Source organism: Chlorocebus sabaeus, chromosome 14, assembly GCF_047675955.1.
Source record: "Chlorocebus sabaeus isolate Y175 chromosome 14, mChlSab1.0.hap1, whole genome shotgun sequence".
Lineage (NCBI taxonomy): Eukaryota > Metazoa > Chordata > Mammalia > Primates > Cercopithecidae > Chlorocebus > Chlorocebus sabaeus.
The window spans coordinates 90,994,698-91,012,322 of NC_132917.1; the positions used below are offsets into that span (position 1 = coordinate 90,994,698).

General features: G+C 39.6%; 1 non-coding gene, 1 pseudogene and 1 gene segment (V, D, J or C); 1 reads left to right on the plus strand and 2 right to left on the minus strand.

The window, feature by feature from the left end:
• Positions 1-17,625, minus strand: part of LOC103241327 (immunoglobulin kappa variable 2-24-like) — a 978,355-nt gene that overhangs the window by 827,593 nt on the left and 133,137 nt on the right.
• LOC119622416 (U6 spliceosomal RNA) lies at positions 5,687-5,792 on the minus strand. The gene has a single exon (XR_005239039.2). It is a non-coding gene; the product is annotated as a U6 spliceosomal RNA (small nuclear RNA).
• LOC103241324 (developmentally-regulated GTP-binding protein 1 pseudogene) lies at positions 12,776-14,058 on the plus strand (annotated as a pseudogene).

A 17,625-nucleotide genomic window follows, 5' to 3' on the forward strand; every position in this document is an offset into this window, starting at 1 on the left:
TTTTTTACATAAACAGGGTCTAAATTTGTCCAGTGGTTTTTTCTATATCAATTGAGGTGACCATATACTTTTTTTCTTCTTTAACTATGTCAAATGTGGTAATTATGTTGATCACATCTTTTAAATCCTTAGGTTATTTTCTGCTTTTCTATCATCTCTTGAGCATAAAGTCTCCCACCATAACATGTAGTTGACTTTTCCTTACTTTATTTAATCAATTTTCTACCTATATATTTTAAAGTTATATTTTGGGTCTACGTAGATTTAGCATTTTAATGATTTCCTAAAAGATTGGCCCATTTATCGTTAGGAAAGGCCCTTTTTTCTCCCTTGCCTTAAAGTATAAGTCAGATTTCGTTAATTCAGTTTTTGCGTGATCTTTACTTTCCATTTTTAAATTTTCCAATCCATTTTGTGATCTTATTGCAGTGTGTATTTTATAAGCAGCATAAACCTTTCATTTTAATCTTGTTTGATAAAAATTTTATTTGGAGAAATTTGTCTGTTTATGGTGTCTAAATTACTGGTAGAGTTAAATCTACCATCCTTTTTTTTTTTTTTTTTCTCAGATTTCCTGCTTTCTTGCTTTCCTTTGGATTAGACATTTTATTATCTTTTTCCTTACATTAACTTGTTAAATATGCAGTCATTTATTATATAGCAGCTATCCTCAACTTATTACTTCCTAGTACCAAATATTAATTTACCACTTCCTGAAATAGAGTTAGTTTTAAAATTCCATTTGCACTACTTTTTTATGTTATTTTTCAGCAATTCAGTTATATGTGCATTGCAAAATTCACAAACCATGATATCTATCGTTGTGCACAAATATTAATTTGTATTTATTCATATACATATCCTTTCCTGTGTCCATCTCTTATATATCTTTATGTTTCTATTTAGTCTTACATTCCTTCTGTTGCAGAACTGTCTTTAGCATTTCTTTTATAGAGTACTACTGATACATAACTGCCTAATATTTTGTTGTTTTACAAACAGTATTTATTTGCACATTCATTTTACCTCATTTTAATTCTTTCCTTTTCAAAGGCCCCAAAGATGTTAAATTACTTACTGATATTTATTTTCCATTGGAAGGATTGAGTTCCTTTTGGGTTCTTTTCCTTACATGTAAATATTATCATACAATTTCATACCCAGCAAAGATAATAATACATAGATATATTAAGTGCACTTGCCACTGGATATATTTTCTTGGAATAGGCAGCCATCTTCCATATAGCTTATGTCCTTAATCAAAAGCAGGATCATTTTGATTTCTTAATTCAAACTATCTACTTCTAGTATAACATGATGAAATAATACATATACCCTTTTATGGATCAAAATAATACTAAAGTACTATTGTAAATGTAGTACCTTTAAAGCATATATGTATGTAATTTCTGCATACATTACTGGAATATCGAATTCAGTATCTCATGTTTGGTATTCAGTATCAATTACTGTGAACACTGATAAGATCATTATCATTTCTGCAGTTGTCTTTTCCTTCATTTCCCTGTGCCATCTGCATTTATTGATCTAGATGTGAATGTTTTGCAATATAATATTCAAAGTGACATTCCCACTTTGTAATTTAATTGAACTATTTGCTTTCAATAGTGAAGTAGTAAGGAATAGGCCTTAGAAGATGGACACAAGAATTGCAATAAATGCGGGAGAGCAAAACTAAATTTAAAAAATCATGTTTATTATAACATCAGAGAGTTGTGGAAAAAATAAAGAACAGATAGCCTAAAATTCCACAGAGGAAAAATGCCTTTGTATATTGCCTGGTGTCATCCTGTCACTTTGTGCCTCAGTGAAATTTACCAAATATGAGTGTGATTGGAGATTCTGGTTTGGCCCAGGCAGAAGATCTCTACAAGAGTGGGGAATTCATCTCACCTTTGGCAGTGGCATGTACCTGCCTTACAGATTATGGATTATATGGCATGAGTGAAGCCCTTAACACCAGGCTGAATTTCTCCTTGGGACATTTGCTGAAGCCTGGGTTGAGAATGGTGGCTGGGTAGGTCGGCTAGAGAGACACAGTGAAACCTCCTTCATTCTCATGAGTTTTCCCCTACCATGATGCCCTGATTTTCCTTTATGTGTGTCTGACCTATGGGCCTTAGGCTCCCACCACTATACCTCCTCCTGATCTTCCCAGCCCCTGCACTGCTCTGGTCAACATCATCTTTATTTTAACTATAAGCTTTCTTGAATGATCCTTTCTTTCTCTAATCATTCCCAGGTAAACGATAGGGGCAGGATCTACTTTTCCAAGGTCTTCTATGTCCTGCCGGATTGGCTAAGAATGTGTGATATGACCTGAGGTACATTTGGACAGGGACTTCTCTAAACTTTGAGTCACTAAAGACTGCATGATGCAATACTTCCCTGTGAGTTTGCCATTGCGTCAGAGCACAGCCTTGAACTCCACACAGGAGTCCCACAACTCTGTGATTCTCCCCAAGAAATACAGCAGAGCTTCCACCTGGGTTCGTATATCAACTCCAGTGCACCACCATCAACACAGTAACAGCTGCCCTCACATTCTCGTTTACTGCCCTGTGCCTAGAGGCTATAGATTGTGGGGCAAAATATAAGGTATATATTATTTTGTATTAATTCAGATTTCATTGAATATGACATACATTTTTAGACTTTTTTCTTTTGTCTTTTCAAACTTGGATATTTATTTTTAAAACAGAGCTTTGGATTTCATAGAACTTTCTTTTCATTTCAACATACTGTGAATAAGATTTTTCAAAGATTTTTTGTCGCTAGGTCTTAGTTTTTGCATAAACTTACCAAAATATATCTAGTAGTTGAAAACTCTAGAATATAAATACACTCCAGCACTCCCTGAAAAAAAAAAAAGGATAAAATGCTGTGCCTCCTGCTGTCCCAGAGAGAGATGTAAGAAAAGTGTAAGGTGTAAGGTAGAAGATGGGAGGGAAACTATTTTAGTATCACCAAATCTTGTCAAGGTACATGTACACTAGTAACTGCTAAATCAAATCAAAACCAAGACTGTATTAGTTTTATATTGCCACTAATCTGTTTCATTTAGGTGGTTGTCAGGCTGAATGAATTTAGTTGATGAATGAACATAGGCAAGGCAGAGAGGATTACTATGAGCTTTGATTCAGCTTTCCCTTGCAACATGACTGGTTGTTCAGAGGGTACTTGACCTCCCTCCATTCTCTTGCAAATTCTGCCAGGCCAAGACTCTTGCAACTGATGGGGGCTAAAATTGTGGTACCTGAGATGTAACCAGATATTGATGGTCACGAGCCCTCAGCTGTAATGTATTCCCCTGAGTTCTCCATCATCTTCCTCTTTACTCTCCCAAGATAATCTACAGTGTCTGCTTTCCAGATAAACAACACATTTGGGCAGCTGAACCACAGCAAGAAGGGAGGTTTCTGTTCACAGTTGTACCACTGTGGGAGGAAACTGTATACCTTGCATGCAGTAATAAACCCCAACATCCTTGGCCTCCACTCGGCTGATTTTCATTGTGAAATCAGTGGCTGACCCACTGCCACTGAACCTATCTGGCACTCCAGCAAAACGGTTGGAACCCCCATAAATCAGGAGCTGTGGAGACTGGCCTGGCTTCTGCAGGTACCAGTGCAAATAAGTGTTTCCATCACTATGCAGGAGGTTCTGACTAGACCTGCAGGAGATGGAGGCCGGCTCTCCAGGGGTGACGGGCAGGGATAGTGGAGTCTGGATCATCACAATATCTCCACTGGATCCTGAAATAGTGAGAGAAGTCCAGGGTTATGTACAAATATTGGGAACCATTAAAATGATATTCTTTCTGTTATTTACTTTATGCTAAGTGATTTTTTGTGTGTGTGACTTTGGCTCATACCCCTAAACATTCAGGTTTAAAAAAACATTCATGAGGCACAAAAGAGACTCAAGAAGTTGCCTACACTATTCTCCTCTTCCTGTGTTACACTCTTCACGAGAACACAAGTCCTTTGTCCTTCTAGGATATGAAGCTTAGAACTGTAAGAGTGAGGAATCTTCTATTTCTCACACTTGCAGTTCTAAACTTTATACCCCTTTTCTTGTAGGTCAAGATGTGCATGTGGACAGGCAGTGGGGTCCCCAGAGCTCACCCTCCCACCCCATTCTCCTCTCTTATCTCCCTTCTGTCCTTACCAGGAACCCAGAGCACTAGCAGCCCCAGGAGCTGAGCAGGGAGCCTCATTGTGAGAAGGTGACCTGAGGAGTCCTGATCAGTCAAGGCAAGGTTAGAGCTGAGCTTTTATCTCAGACTCACAATGGAAGGTCCTCCCTAGGAGACAGTATGCAAATCCCCTGGTGGGTGCACTGGTGTGGAAAGAGCTGAGAGTATGGGGACATCCAGTGTGAGCACAGTGACGTAATGTGTCTTCTGTGTTTGGAGGGAACCTAATAAAGTTTGTGCTGCCTGAGTGGAAAAAGGGACATATTTAATCATGTTCTTCTATTTCCTCTAAGAGATTTCTAATTTGTTTTCACTTTCCCAAACACATTTTACACTTGTCTTTAATAGGCTGAGCTTCCATAAATATTTGGTTATTCTTATTTATTTAATTTTATTGTGTGTGTGTGTGTGTGTGTGTGTGTGTGTGTGTGTGTATTGAGACAGAGTTTCACTTACTCTGTCACCCACCCAGACTGGAGCACAGTGGCAGGATCTCAGCTCACTGCAACCTCAACCTCCCAGGTTCAAGTGATTCTCCTGCCTCAGCCTCCCGAGCTAGCTGAGATTACTGGCATGCACCACCATGCCTGGTTAATTTTTGTATTTTTGGTAGAGATGGGGTTTCACTATGTTGCCCAGGCTGGTCTCGAACTCTTGACTTCAAGTGATCCTCCCACCTCGACCTCCCAAAGTGCTGGGATTACAGGCATGAGTCACCACACCTAGTCAGTTTTTCTTAGTTACTATTTTCATATTTATTTTAGCATCTAGATTTTTTCTTTTCTTTTTTTTTTTTTTTTTTTTTTTTGAGACGGAGTCTCGCTCTGTAGCCCAGGCTGGAGTGCAGTGGCGCTATCTCCACTCACTGCAAGCTCTGCCTCCCGGGTTCACACCATTCTCCTGCCTCAGCCTCCCATGTAGCTGGGACTACAGGTGCCCGCCACCACGCCCGGCTAATTTTTTGTATTTTTAGTAGAGACGGGGTTTCACGGTGTTAGCCGGGATGGTCTCCATCTCCTGACTTCGTGATCCGCCCGTCTCGGCCTCCCAAAGTGCTGGGATTACAGGCGTGAGCCACCGCCCCCGGCCTAGATTTTTAAATTAGTTTTATTTTAGTTGATAAAATCCCGGAGTAAAGGGCATAAATATTAAGCATGTAACTGAATGAGGTTTGTGTATATTCACTGTCAAGGAGGAACTGTAGAATATAGTTCTGAAATGCTTTTTTTTTCTTTCTTTAGATTCAGTAATTTCTACTAATTTCTCTTTCTTTATTTTCAAGTTCGCTGATTCTTCTGTCATCTGAGACTGCTATTGAACCTATCTAATACTTTTTTTTTTTTGTAGTCTCAGAGCTGCAAGTGTATTCGAAGTGTCAATGATCAAGGTGTCCTGGAATTCACATTAATTCTCGCAACTAGCTGTGTTCTTCATCAAGGCATGAACCAAGTCATCCACCCCAAGAGTGAAAATATGGAACGCTTCATGGATTTGCATGTCATCCTTGGCAGTGGCCATGCTAGTCTTCTCCGTATTGTTCCACTTTTAGTATATGTGCTGCCGAAGTGAGCACGTATCTGATACGTTTTTAATTTGATTATTATACGTTTGGTTTCTAGAATTCTCCTTTGGTCATTTGTCATAGTAACTCTGAGACTTTTAGACTTTCTCTTTCTTTTTTTAGTGTCCACATGCTGAATCATTGTACTTATATTTTCCTCTTTTCAATTGTAGCTTCAAAAATAATTCTTTGAACATCTGTACAGGAACTGCTTTGTAGTCTTTGCTAAAGTTAATATTTAGCACAGATGAGAGTCAGCTTTCACCAACACATTTTTGTTGTGATGGTAGTTGTTTTGCTTTTCTTTCCTCAATATTGATCATTCTTTTCTATTTCTTTTCAGGGTTTTTTTTGTGTTTTTTTTTTCCTGAAAATTGTACATTTTAGATAATACACTATTGTACCTCTGTCTGGATACAGTTTTATTTTTCTGAGCATTTTTGAGTTACTTTTTAGTTACTTTTTGAACTTACTGACAGTCTCCAACTTATGATGACTGTATTTAAATACTTTTTGACTTTACAATAATCTGAGAGTGATACACATTCAGTAGAAACTGACTGTACTTTGAGTACTCATAAAACTACTCTGGGCGGATCACAAGGTCAGGAGATCAAGACCATACTGGCTAACACAGTGAAACCCCGTCTCTACTAAAAAAATACCAAAATAGTTAGCTGGGCATTGTGGCAGGCTCCTGTAATCCCGGCTACTTGGGAGGCTGAGGCAGGAGAATGTCCTGAACCCAGAAGGCGGAGCTTGCAGTGAGCCGAGATCATGCCACTGCGCTGCAGACTGGGAGAGAGCGAGCGAGACTCTGTCTCAAAATAAATAAATAAATAAATAAATAAATAAATAAAACTACTCTGTTTTCCCTTTCAGTGCAATATTTAATAAATTCAATGAAATAGTCAACACTTTATTATAAAATAAGCTTTGTTTTAGATTATGTGTTTGGCTGTAGGTGAATGTATATCTTCTAAGCACATTTAAAGTAGGCTAGCTAAGACATGATGCTCAATAGGTTAGGTGATTTAAATGCATTTTTGACTTACAGTGGTTTCAACTTACAGTGGGTTTATGGACAGTAATCCTATCAGAAGTTGAGAGCATCAGTGTACTGAAGAATCTATTTCCCACTTGGCAGTCAGAGAGGAGTTGGGACAGTGGAGAGGGCTGCTGCAGTGATGGAGGAAGGATGGAGGGCTGCTGCAGTGATGGAGGAAGGATGGAGGGCTGCTGCAGTGATGGAGGAAGGATGGAGGGCTGCTGCAGTGATGGAGGAAGGATGGAGGGCTGCTGCAGTGATGGAGGAAGGATGGAGGGCTGCTGCAGTGATGGAGGAAGGATGGAGGGCTGCTGCAGTGATGGAGGGCTGCTCCATCCCATGGAGCCAGGGATGTTGGAGCATCTTGAAGATGAAAAGCAAGAAATTAGATTCTCTGCCCTGGAACCTCCAGAAGGAATACCGCCCTATTAACTCCTTGATGTTAGCTCAGTGAGACTTCTCACCTCCAGAACTGTAAGATAAGAAATGTGTGTTCTGTACAGCCAGTAAGGTCATGCTAATTTGTTACAGGAACATGAAACTAATGCAAGCATAAGAAATGACTTTTATCTTCCTGATATCTTCCTGCATGGTTGTCCTCTGTTTTTCCCACGTATCTCCACTTTGTTGTCATTTGGTGTCAATTGGGACAAGAGTTGAAGAACATTTTATTGTAAGCAGGGGAGGTAGTGCCAGAATTTTTCTAAGACAGAAAATTTCTTGGGTCAAATCCTTTGATTAGCTCTTGTATAATCTCAGTACCTGTGAGTCTAGTGTTCAGCTCTCACAATATATGATGGGGCGGAGGGTATTATTTGATTTCATATTTGGAGGGCAAACTAGATTTTTAGGACACGATCTGAGAGGGACAAACTGAGTGTGAGAGAACAGAAGAAAAAGAGGTGATGTAGAGGGGGTCAGGGGGATGCAAGGTATATCCCTGCTCCCAAATCCAAAATAAAGTTGTTTACAGTTTGTAAGGGCTTTGATGGTTGTGTTTTGTAGAGATAACTACATATGGGGCTAGTTTAAGACTAGAATCATCATGGTGTGAGACAGAGGCAGCAGAGAACTGAAGATTTCACATCCTCTTTATGGTTTTTCTCTCTCATTATAGGCCATGAGCTCATCTATGAGATGAACATGGTCATGTGGAAGGAACATAGTAGTCAAGCAAACCTGGGTTCAAATCCCAGCCCCAAAACTTTCTGTCCATGTGACTTTGGGGAAACAATCCATGATGCCTGATCATTAGTTTCCTCCTCTGTGAAATGGAGCATTCTGTATAACATGGGCTGTCCCAAGAGTTAACAGATAATGCATATTGAAGTACGGGGGGGGGGGGGGTGTGTGTGTGTGTTTATACACCTAACTGGAGATTAGATAGATAGATAGATAGATAGATAGATAGATAGATAGATAGATAGTTTTTTTGTGTATTTGTTGTATGTTTTCTGGCTTGAGGTTACCATGAAGCTTTCAAATGCTATCTTATAACGCATTATTTTAACTTGATAACAACTTAACACTCTTTGCATAAACAAACAAGTAAAAAGAAACCTAATATAAACTCTGTGCTTTAATTACATACCCCCCATTTTTGTTGTTTTTTGTTGTTTCTATTCACAACAAGCGGACTCACAACAAGAGACCTTTAGACTTAAGAGACCATTGGCGGTAGTCTGGCAGTACTCCTCATGGCACAGGGTGATGGTGACTATAGGGTTAGGCTCCTCTGTGAACAAACTTTTTGTTGTTTCTATTTATATCTTATTGTTCTATGTCTTGAAAAATTGTTGTGGTTATTATTTTTGATTGGTTCATTGTTTAGCCTTTCTATTTAGGTTAACAGTTGTTTACACACCACAGTTAGTCTTAAAATATTTTTATATTCTGTAAATATAAATATTTACAATAAATAAAAAATTCTGTATTTTTCTGTATACTTAATATTACCAGTGAGTTATATAACTTCAGGTGATTATTTATTGCTTATTAATATCTTCCTTCTTACTGAAGTATCTCCTTTAACATTTCTTATAGGAAATGTCCGGTATTGATGAAATTCCTCAACTTTGATTTGTCTGGGAAAGTCTTTTTTTTTTTTCTGCTTCATGTTTGAAGTATGTTTTTACCAGATGTACTATTCTAGGGTATAAGTTTGTTTTTTTTTTCCTTCAACACTTTAAATAAGTCATGTCACTCTCTTCTGGCCTGTAAGATTTCCACTGAAAATTCTGCTGCCAAATGTATTTGGGCTTCTTTGTATGTTTTTTGTTTCTTTTCTCTTGCTGCTTTTCTTTATCTTCGATATTTGGAAGTTTCATTATAAAATGCCTTTTTAGCAAGGTAGTCTTCTTTGGGTTAAATCTGTTTGTTGTTTTATAACTTTCTTGTATTCTGATATCATTCTCTAGGTTTGGGAAGTTCTCTTTCATTATCCCTTTTAATAGACATTCTACCCCTATTTCTTTCCCTACCTCCTTTTTAAAGTTGATAACTCTTAGATTTGTCCTTTTGAGGCAATTTTCTAGACCCAGTAGACATGCTTTATTGTATTTTATTCTTTTTTCTTTTGTCTTCTGTGATCATGCATTTTCAAACAGCCTGTCTTTAAGCTCACTAATTCTTACTTTTGCTTGATCAATTCTGCTACTTAAGGACTCTGATGCCTTGTTCTGTATGCCTATTGCATTATTCAGCTTCGGAATTTCTGCTTGATTCTTTTTACTATTTCAATCTCTTGGTTAAATTTATCTGATAGAATTCTGAATTCCTTCTCTGTGCTATCTTTAATTTCTCTGAGTTTCCTCAACACAGCTATTTTGAACTATCTGTCTGAAAGTCCATGTATCTCTGTTTCTCCAGGATTGGTCTTCGGGGCCTTATTTAGTTCATTTGGTGAGGTCATATTTTCCTAGATGGTGTTGATGCTAGTAGATGTTCTTCAATGTCCAGGGATTAAAGAGTTCGATATTCATTGTACTCTTTACTGTCTGGGCTTATTTGTAGCCATCCTTCTTGAGAAGGCTTTCCAGATATTTGAAAAGATTTGGGTGTTGGGACCTAAGCTGTATTTGCTTTAGGGGGAACCCTAAGCCCAGTAACACTGTGGTTTTTGCAAACTCATAGAGGTACCACCTTGATTATCTTGGAGATGATCTGGTAGAATTCCCTGGATTACCAGAAAGAGACTTGTGCTCTGTTCCCTTAATTTCTCCCAAACATACCAAGTCTCTCTCTGTTCTTAGCCACCTAAAGCTGAGGTTGGAGTGACACCAGCACCCCTATGACCGCCATGGCTATGACTGCCCTGGGTCAAACTTGAAACCAACATAGTGCTGGGTTTCACTCAAGGCTTGTTATAACCACTCTCTGGGTACTGCCTATGTTTTCTCAAGGCCCTGGGGCTATATATTCAGTAGCAGGCAAAGTCAACTAGGCCTGTGCCCTTCCCTTCAGGGCAGTGAAGTCCCCCAGGCCTTGGGTGGGTCCAGAAATGCAGGGACTAGTCCGGGAGTCAGGGAGTAGAGTCAAAAACCTTAGAAGTCTACCTGGCATTCTATTGCATTGTCGCTTAACTAGCACTAAACCATAAGATTCAGTCCTTCTGACTCTTCCCTCACCTTTCCAAAGGCAGAGGAGCCACCATCACCCTATGCCATGAGGAATACTGCCATGAAGAATACTTATGCCATGAAGAATACTGCCAGACTACCGCCAATGTTCCCTTAAGTCTCAAGGTCTCTTAAGTCAGCTTGTTGTGAATGTTACCTGACTTAGAACTCTCCCTTCAGGGCACTGGGCTCCCCTTTGTCCCAGTGCAGGTCCACAAAAGTTGTCGAAGTGTCAAGTCCTCAAAATGTGGATCCCAAGCGCCTCCTTGTGGCTGTGCTGGTACCTGAAGTCAGCAAGTCTCAGACGTTCACCCAAAGTCCTTGATCTAGTACCTGGGTATCACTGCTGGTTATTCAGGGTGTAGGGCTCTTTAGTTAGCAGGTGATGAATGCTGCCAGGACTGGGTGTTTTTCTTCAAGGCAGTGAGTTCCCTTCTGGCACAGTGTATGTCTGGAAATGTCATCTGGGAGCTAGGGCCTCAAACAGGGGCCTTGCAACTCTGATCAGTGGCTCTATCCTGTTGTAGCCGAACTGATATTTTAGATGTAAGAAGTCCTCCTCTCCTCTCTTTAGGTGGAAGAAAGGATTATCTTTTGGAGCCACAGTCTGTGTAGCCTGGGGTTAGGGGAGGGGTGACACCAGAATGCCCTTGGCTTTCTCAGCTAATGTTTCAGTATGTTGCATGCCCTCACTCCCCAGTCCACTGTATCTGGGCTTAGTTCAGCACTACAACTTGCCTAAGAGTTGCAGTCCTTATGGCCTAGTCTAATTTTAAGTTTACTTTCAGGCACACAGTGTTATAGTTCTTTGTGGAGAGGTTTGCAGACACTGAAGTTTGAACTGCTTAGGTCAGGGATTCCCCTCTGCCTAGGGCTGGTTTAAACTCTCCCTACATGGGTGAGCATCACCCCAGTTTTCCTTTCTGTCCTAATGGGACAGCACTGAGTTCAATCCCTCACAATTTCTGTGTTCTCCCTCCCTCAGTGCCCACTGATGCTCCTGGCACCATGCCACTACGGGTGGGGGATGCGTGGCATCCATGATTCAGGACTCTTTCTTTCTTTCTTTCTTTCTTTCTTTCTTTCTTTCTTTCTTTCTTTCTTTCTTTCTTTCTTTCTTTCTTTCTTTCTTTCATGTCTTCAGTGTCTCTTTCAGTGATTTGAAGTTAAAACCAAGTGCTGTGAGCCCTCACCTGATTTGGTCCTTATGAAATGTTTTTTTCTCATAGATGGTTGTTAACTTGGTGTCCTTGCTGGGGGGTAGGCACGTAAGACAATGAGTAGAGCTTTCTATTCTGCCATCTTGCTCTGCCTTCCCTCTTGGGAGGCTTGCATTTGGGGCCCTCACCCTGTGCAAAGTCTCCATGGGTGTCCTGCTCACAGGAGGATGGGCAGCATCTCCAACCTCCAAACTAATAATTGTGATGGAGAAATCATTAGAATTTTGTTGGAGATGTGTTCCCGCTTATGAATATATTTTGTAGTCTCCTCATTCTTTGTTTTACAAGCTCTTTCCTATAAACTATCTTTTCATTGTTTTTGTACTTTTTAGTTTAAAATATAATTTTAATTTCACTATGTTTAGTCACCACATTGAAGATTGTGAAGTAAAATCAACAGATTTTTGGTTGGATGTTTGTGCCTACTAATGAAAAGAACTATAAAAAGTCTCTGAAGACTTGTCATCCTTTCTAGATATCACAAACTCTTTTCTATAAAATATGCTTTCTTTTTGATATTTCTGCTTAGAAATACAATTTTAACTTCACTCACCGTGGAATCCATCATCCTTTAAGAGATAAGTAATTCTGATGTGACTCATTTCTTTAACAACAACAACAACAAAAAGATATTTTGTGCTGTTGATTCAAACATTCCTTTACTTTCCCATCCTATCACATCATGACATGTAACTGACACGCACATTATTAGTTCGCAAACATTTTTAGAGCCTTTTAAAGTGGAATATGGGCAAAACATATATTTTCTCTACAATCACTATTAGAATATGGGAATCAGATTTCTGTTCAGATAATGACCACATCCTATGAAAATAATACATTTACTTATTATTTCAAAACTTTTTATTGTTTTTATGACTATTTAATACCAAAATTGTCATTTCTGAATTATTATTAAGTCTGAAAAGAAATCTCCACATCCTAGGACAGTGATTCAGCAGTTGAAAGGCCAAAAGAATCACTGCAAAAACAAAAACAAAAACAAAAAAAAAAACAAAAAAAAACCCCGAAAGAACACAATACAAAAGTATATATTAAGAACACTGGTGTGAAGGGTGACAGTGTGGAGGCCACAGGGTACTCACCACAATGAGCAGCACCTTAGCTAAGATCGCAGAGATAGAAGCCGAGATGGCTCAGACTCAAAAGAACAAGGCCACAGCACACTGCCTAGGGCTACTTAAGGCTCGTCTTGCTAAGCTTCGTCGAGAACTCATTACTCCAAAGGGTGCTGGTGGTGGAGGTCCAGGAGAAGGTTTTGATGTGGCCAAGACAGGTGATGCTTGAATTGGATTTGTTGGTTTTCCATCTCTGGGGAAGTTGACACTGCTTAGTAACCTGGCAGGGGTATATTTTGAGGTGGCAACCTATGAATTCACTACTCTGACCACTGTGCCTGGTGTCATCAGATACAAAGTTGCCAAGATCCAGCTCCTGGATCTCCCAGGTATCATTGAAGGTGCCAACGATGGGAAAGTGGCCCGAACCTGTAACTTGATCTTGATTGTTCTGGATGCCCTGAAACCTTTGGGACATAAGAAGATAAATGAAAATGAGCTGGAAGGCTTTGGCATTCGCTTGAACAGCAAACCTCCCAACACTGGCTTTAAGAAGAAAGACAAGGGAGGCATTAATCTCACAGTCACTTGCCCCCAGAGTGAGCTGGATGCTGAAACTGTGAAGAGCATTCTGGCCAAATACAAGATTCATAATGCCGATGTGACTCTACGTGGTGATGCTACAACTGATGACCTCATTGATGTGGTGGAAGGAAACAGAGTTTATATCCCCTGTATCTATGTGTTAAATAAGATTGACCAAATCTCCATTGAGGAATTGGATATCATCTATAAGGTGCCTCACTGTGCACCCATCTCTGCCCATCACCGCTGGAATTTTGATGACCTATTGGAAAAGATCTGGGCCTATCTGAAACTAGTGAGAATTTACAACAAACCCAAAGGCCAATTACCAGATTATACATCCCCAGTGGTGCTTCCTTACTCCAGGATCACAGTGGAGGATTTCTGCATGAAGATTCACAAAAATCTTATCAAAGAATTTAAATATGCTCTGGTCTGGGGTCTCTCTGTGAAACGCAATCCTCAGAAAGTGGGTAAAGACCATATATTGGAGGACGAGGATGTCATTCAAATTGTGAAGAAGTGAAACCTTTCCCCTTTCCCATCTGCCGGGTGAACGACAACAGCCTTCCCCATGATCAAGCACCCTACCCCAGTTCTTTCTGGTTTTGGCAGTCACTGGATCAGGATCCAGGGGAGGGAGATGGAGGTACCCAAACTGGAACTTCATTTGTCTTACCTTGGTGTCACCTTGTATATTGAACCGCATAAAAGACCTGGTAGGCTGGTCAGCTACATACCAAAAAAAAAAAAAAAAAAAAAAAAAAAAAAAAGAACATCAGAGAACAGTGAAAGAAATGAGCACTCAGTGATCTGAAATTGCATAGCGAAAAGAATTCTATCTAATTGAACTGATACTCACTTGACGTATTGTCCTCTATCATATCTTCCAAGTTTGCATGTGGACACAGCTCTGACTTGGCACACGCAGAGGAACACTCCTGAGAGAGGGGAATCTGGCTGAGCCTTAGGAGTTGCACAGAACAACCTTTGCACTTAGCCCATGTTTTCCATGGGACATTGGCTGTTGTTTGATTACACATGGAGTCTATGGATACTAGGCTACAAAAGCAGAAACTCCCCATACTCAGGGCTCAAGGAGTTTTTGTTGTTGTTTTTGTTGTTGTTGTTGTTTTGCCCATAATTCTGGTCAGGCCATTCTTACAACATGTGTAAATCATGGATGTTGTTGTCCATCTCCACAGCTCCCCTGTTGATGTTTGCTCTACTGGGCCTTCTGGTTAGCATGTCACTGCACGATAGATATTTCCAAACCTAGACACTTTGTCTCTTCAGGACTATATTAGTTTCACTGGGATTGAGTCACAGGACCTTGGGTCTCTTTGCAAAGAAACTCCAATAGACACTTGATAATTGCAGACTGATATGGTTTGGATACTTTTCCCTTTCACATCTCATATTAAAATATGATCCCCAGTGTTGAAGATAGGGCTTAGTGGGAGGTGTTTGGGTCATGGGGGTAGATCTCTCAGGAATGGCTTGGTGCCTTCTCCAAGGTAACAAGTTCACCTGGCAGCTGGTTGTTTAAAGAACTTAGCAACTCCCTGACTCTCTCTCTCTCTTGCTCCATCTCACCATGTGATAAGCTGGCTCCCCTTTTGCCTTCAGCCATGATTGTAAATTGCCTGAGGCACTCACCAGAAGCAGATGCCTGCACTATGATTCATGTACAGCCCACAGAACCATAAACCAAATAAATCTCTTTACTTGATAAATTAACCAGCCTCAGATATTCCTTTACAGCAACACAAGCGGACTAACACACAGACCTAAAATTCTTCTTGATGAACTACATACCTTTGAAACTTGCAGTCTGCAGGCTCCACCTAGGAGTGGTTCCTTCAACTCTGTGATTCTTCACAAGAAACACATCTGGCCTCTTTTCCGGGTTCATATAATCAATTCCCAATACTCACCACTCTCCATAGCTCCACCAAATATAAGGCAAATAGCTGGTTATTGGACCATACTTGACTTTACAAATTGGGGAGAACGAAGGACACAAAGGAACGCGCAATTCTATTATTTGATGTGAATGATAAAATATTGACACCAACACACTGTGAGAAGCTATGCATGTAAAGGAAATACTGTAGCAACCAATTTAAAAATCACTATAAAAAGAAATACAAGGATACTTTTAAAAGCTATAAGTAAAATGAAAATGAAATTGTAAAAACATTTGAGTTACCTCCAGGAAGGCAGGGAAACAAAACAGAGAAACAAAAACACAAAACAAAAAATACAGAGTTCAGACTTAAGCCTTAACATACCAATATTACATTAAACATGAATATTATGAAATCTGAAAATAGACAGTAATGAGTGAATCAATAAGAAATTTTCCAACACTATGTTGTCTGACACACCAAACATAACAGTATATAAAACAATTTAAATATTTGGATATAAAAGCAATAAAAAATAAATACCATGCAAATATTTTTTAAAAAGAGGTTGCTATCATTGACATCAGATAAAGTAGACTACAGGGCCAAAGAAAGTTACCAGGGACTGAAAGGTATTTACATAATGAAAAAAAAAAAAGTCATTCCAAAAGAAGACAAAGTAATTCTAAATGTGTATGCACCAAGCAACAAAGCGACATAGTGCAATGCATGTGGCAAAAACTAAAAGAACATTTACCCTTGGAGACTTCAGTACCCCTTCTTAACCTCTGAGAGAACAAATAGAAAACAGGCAAGGATACAGAAGAACCCAACAATATCATCAATCCACAGGACCTGACTGACGTTTATAGAATATTCCAATCCATAATAGAGGAAGTTCACATTTTTTGTTCCAGCTGCCCACAGAACATATTCCGTAACAGGATATATTCTGCCCACATAACACCTCAATACAGTTAAAATAATTAAAATCATTGAAAATATATTGTCTGATTACAGAGGAATCAAACTAGCAGTCAATATTGAAAACAACATAAACTGATAATTTCCAAACATAACAGAAACTAAACAACATAGCTCTTTCCAAAGAACCAGTCTTTGCTATGTTGGTGTTTACTATGACTTTTCTGTTTGCAGTTTTGTTGTTGATTGCTGCTGTAATATTTCTTATTTTCTTCTTCTTCTCTTTTTTTTTTTTTTTTGAGACTGTATGTCTCTCTGTCACTCTGTCACTCACCCAGGCTGGAGTGCAGTGGCTCGATTTCGGCTCAGGGCAGCCTCCATTTCCTGGGCTCAAGTGATTCTCCAGCCTCAGCTTCCTGAGTATCTGGAACTATAGGCATGAACCACCAATGCCCCGTTAATTTTTTGTAGTATTTTTTGTAAAGATGGGAGTCTCGTCATGTTGCCCAACTGGTCTCGAGTTCCTGAGCTCGAAGCAATCCACCGGCCTCGGCTCCCACAAAGTGCTGGGATTACAGGCGTGAGGAACCATGCCTGGCCTGTTTTCATGCTTTTAATCTTTAGATTTAAATTGTTCTTCTTTATGTAGTTTCATAAGGTGGAAGCTGAGACAATTTATTTTATACCTTCAGTTTTTACACACACGTATGCATGTGTTTATATATGTGCATACACGTGCATATATATATGCATGTACACATGCATTATGTGCTTTTAATGTTAGTGGCATAGCTGCTCTTATGTCCATTTTTTGTACTTAATACATGTGTTACTTTTTATTGCCGGATAACAAATACCACAGTTTTGTCAGCTTAAGGCTACACTCTTTTATGATCTCACAGTTTCTGAGTCAGGATCCGCACATGGCCTCATTGTTTCTGTCCACAGGGCTTCACAGGGCTGTATTAAAGGCAGACTGGGCTGTGTTCTCACATGAAACTCACCTGAGAACACATGCACTTCAAAGTTCTTTCAGGTTGTTGCAGAACTCATTTTCTTGCATCTCTATGACTTAGGGGTTCAATTTCTTTTCTTTTTCTCTTTATTTCTTCTAAAAAAAAAAAAAAACACGTGATACAAGTGCAGAACGTGCAGATTTGTTACATGGGTATACGTGTGCCATGGTGGTTTCTGCACCTATTGACCCATCCTCTAAGTTCCCTCCCCTCACCTCCACCCTGTAACAGGCCCTGGTGTGTGTTGTTCCCCTCTGTGTGTCCATATGTTCTCATTGTTCAACTCCCTCTTGTGAGTGAGAACATGCAGTGTTAGGTTTTCTGTTCCTGTGTTAGTCTGCTGAGGGTGATGGCTTCCAGCTTCATCTATGCCCCTGCAAAGGACATAATCTCATTCCTTCTTATGACTGCATAGTATTCTATGGTGTATATGTACTACATTTTCT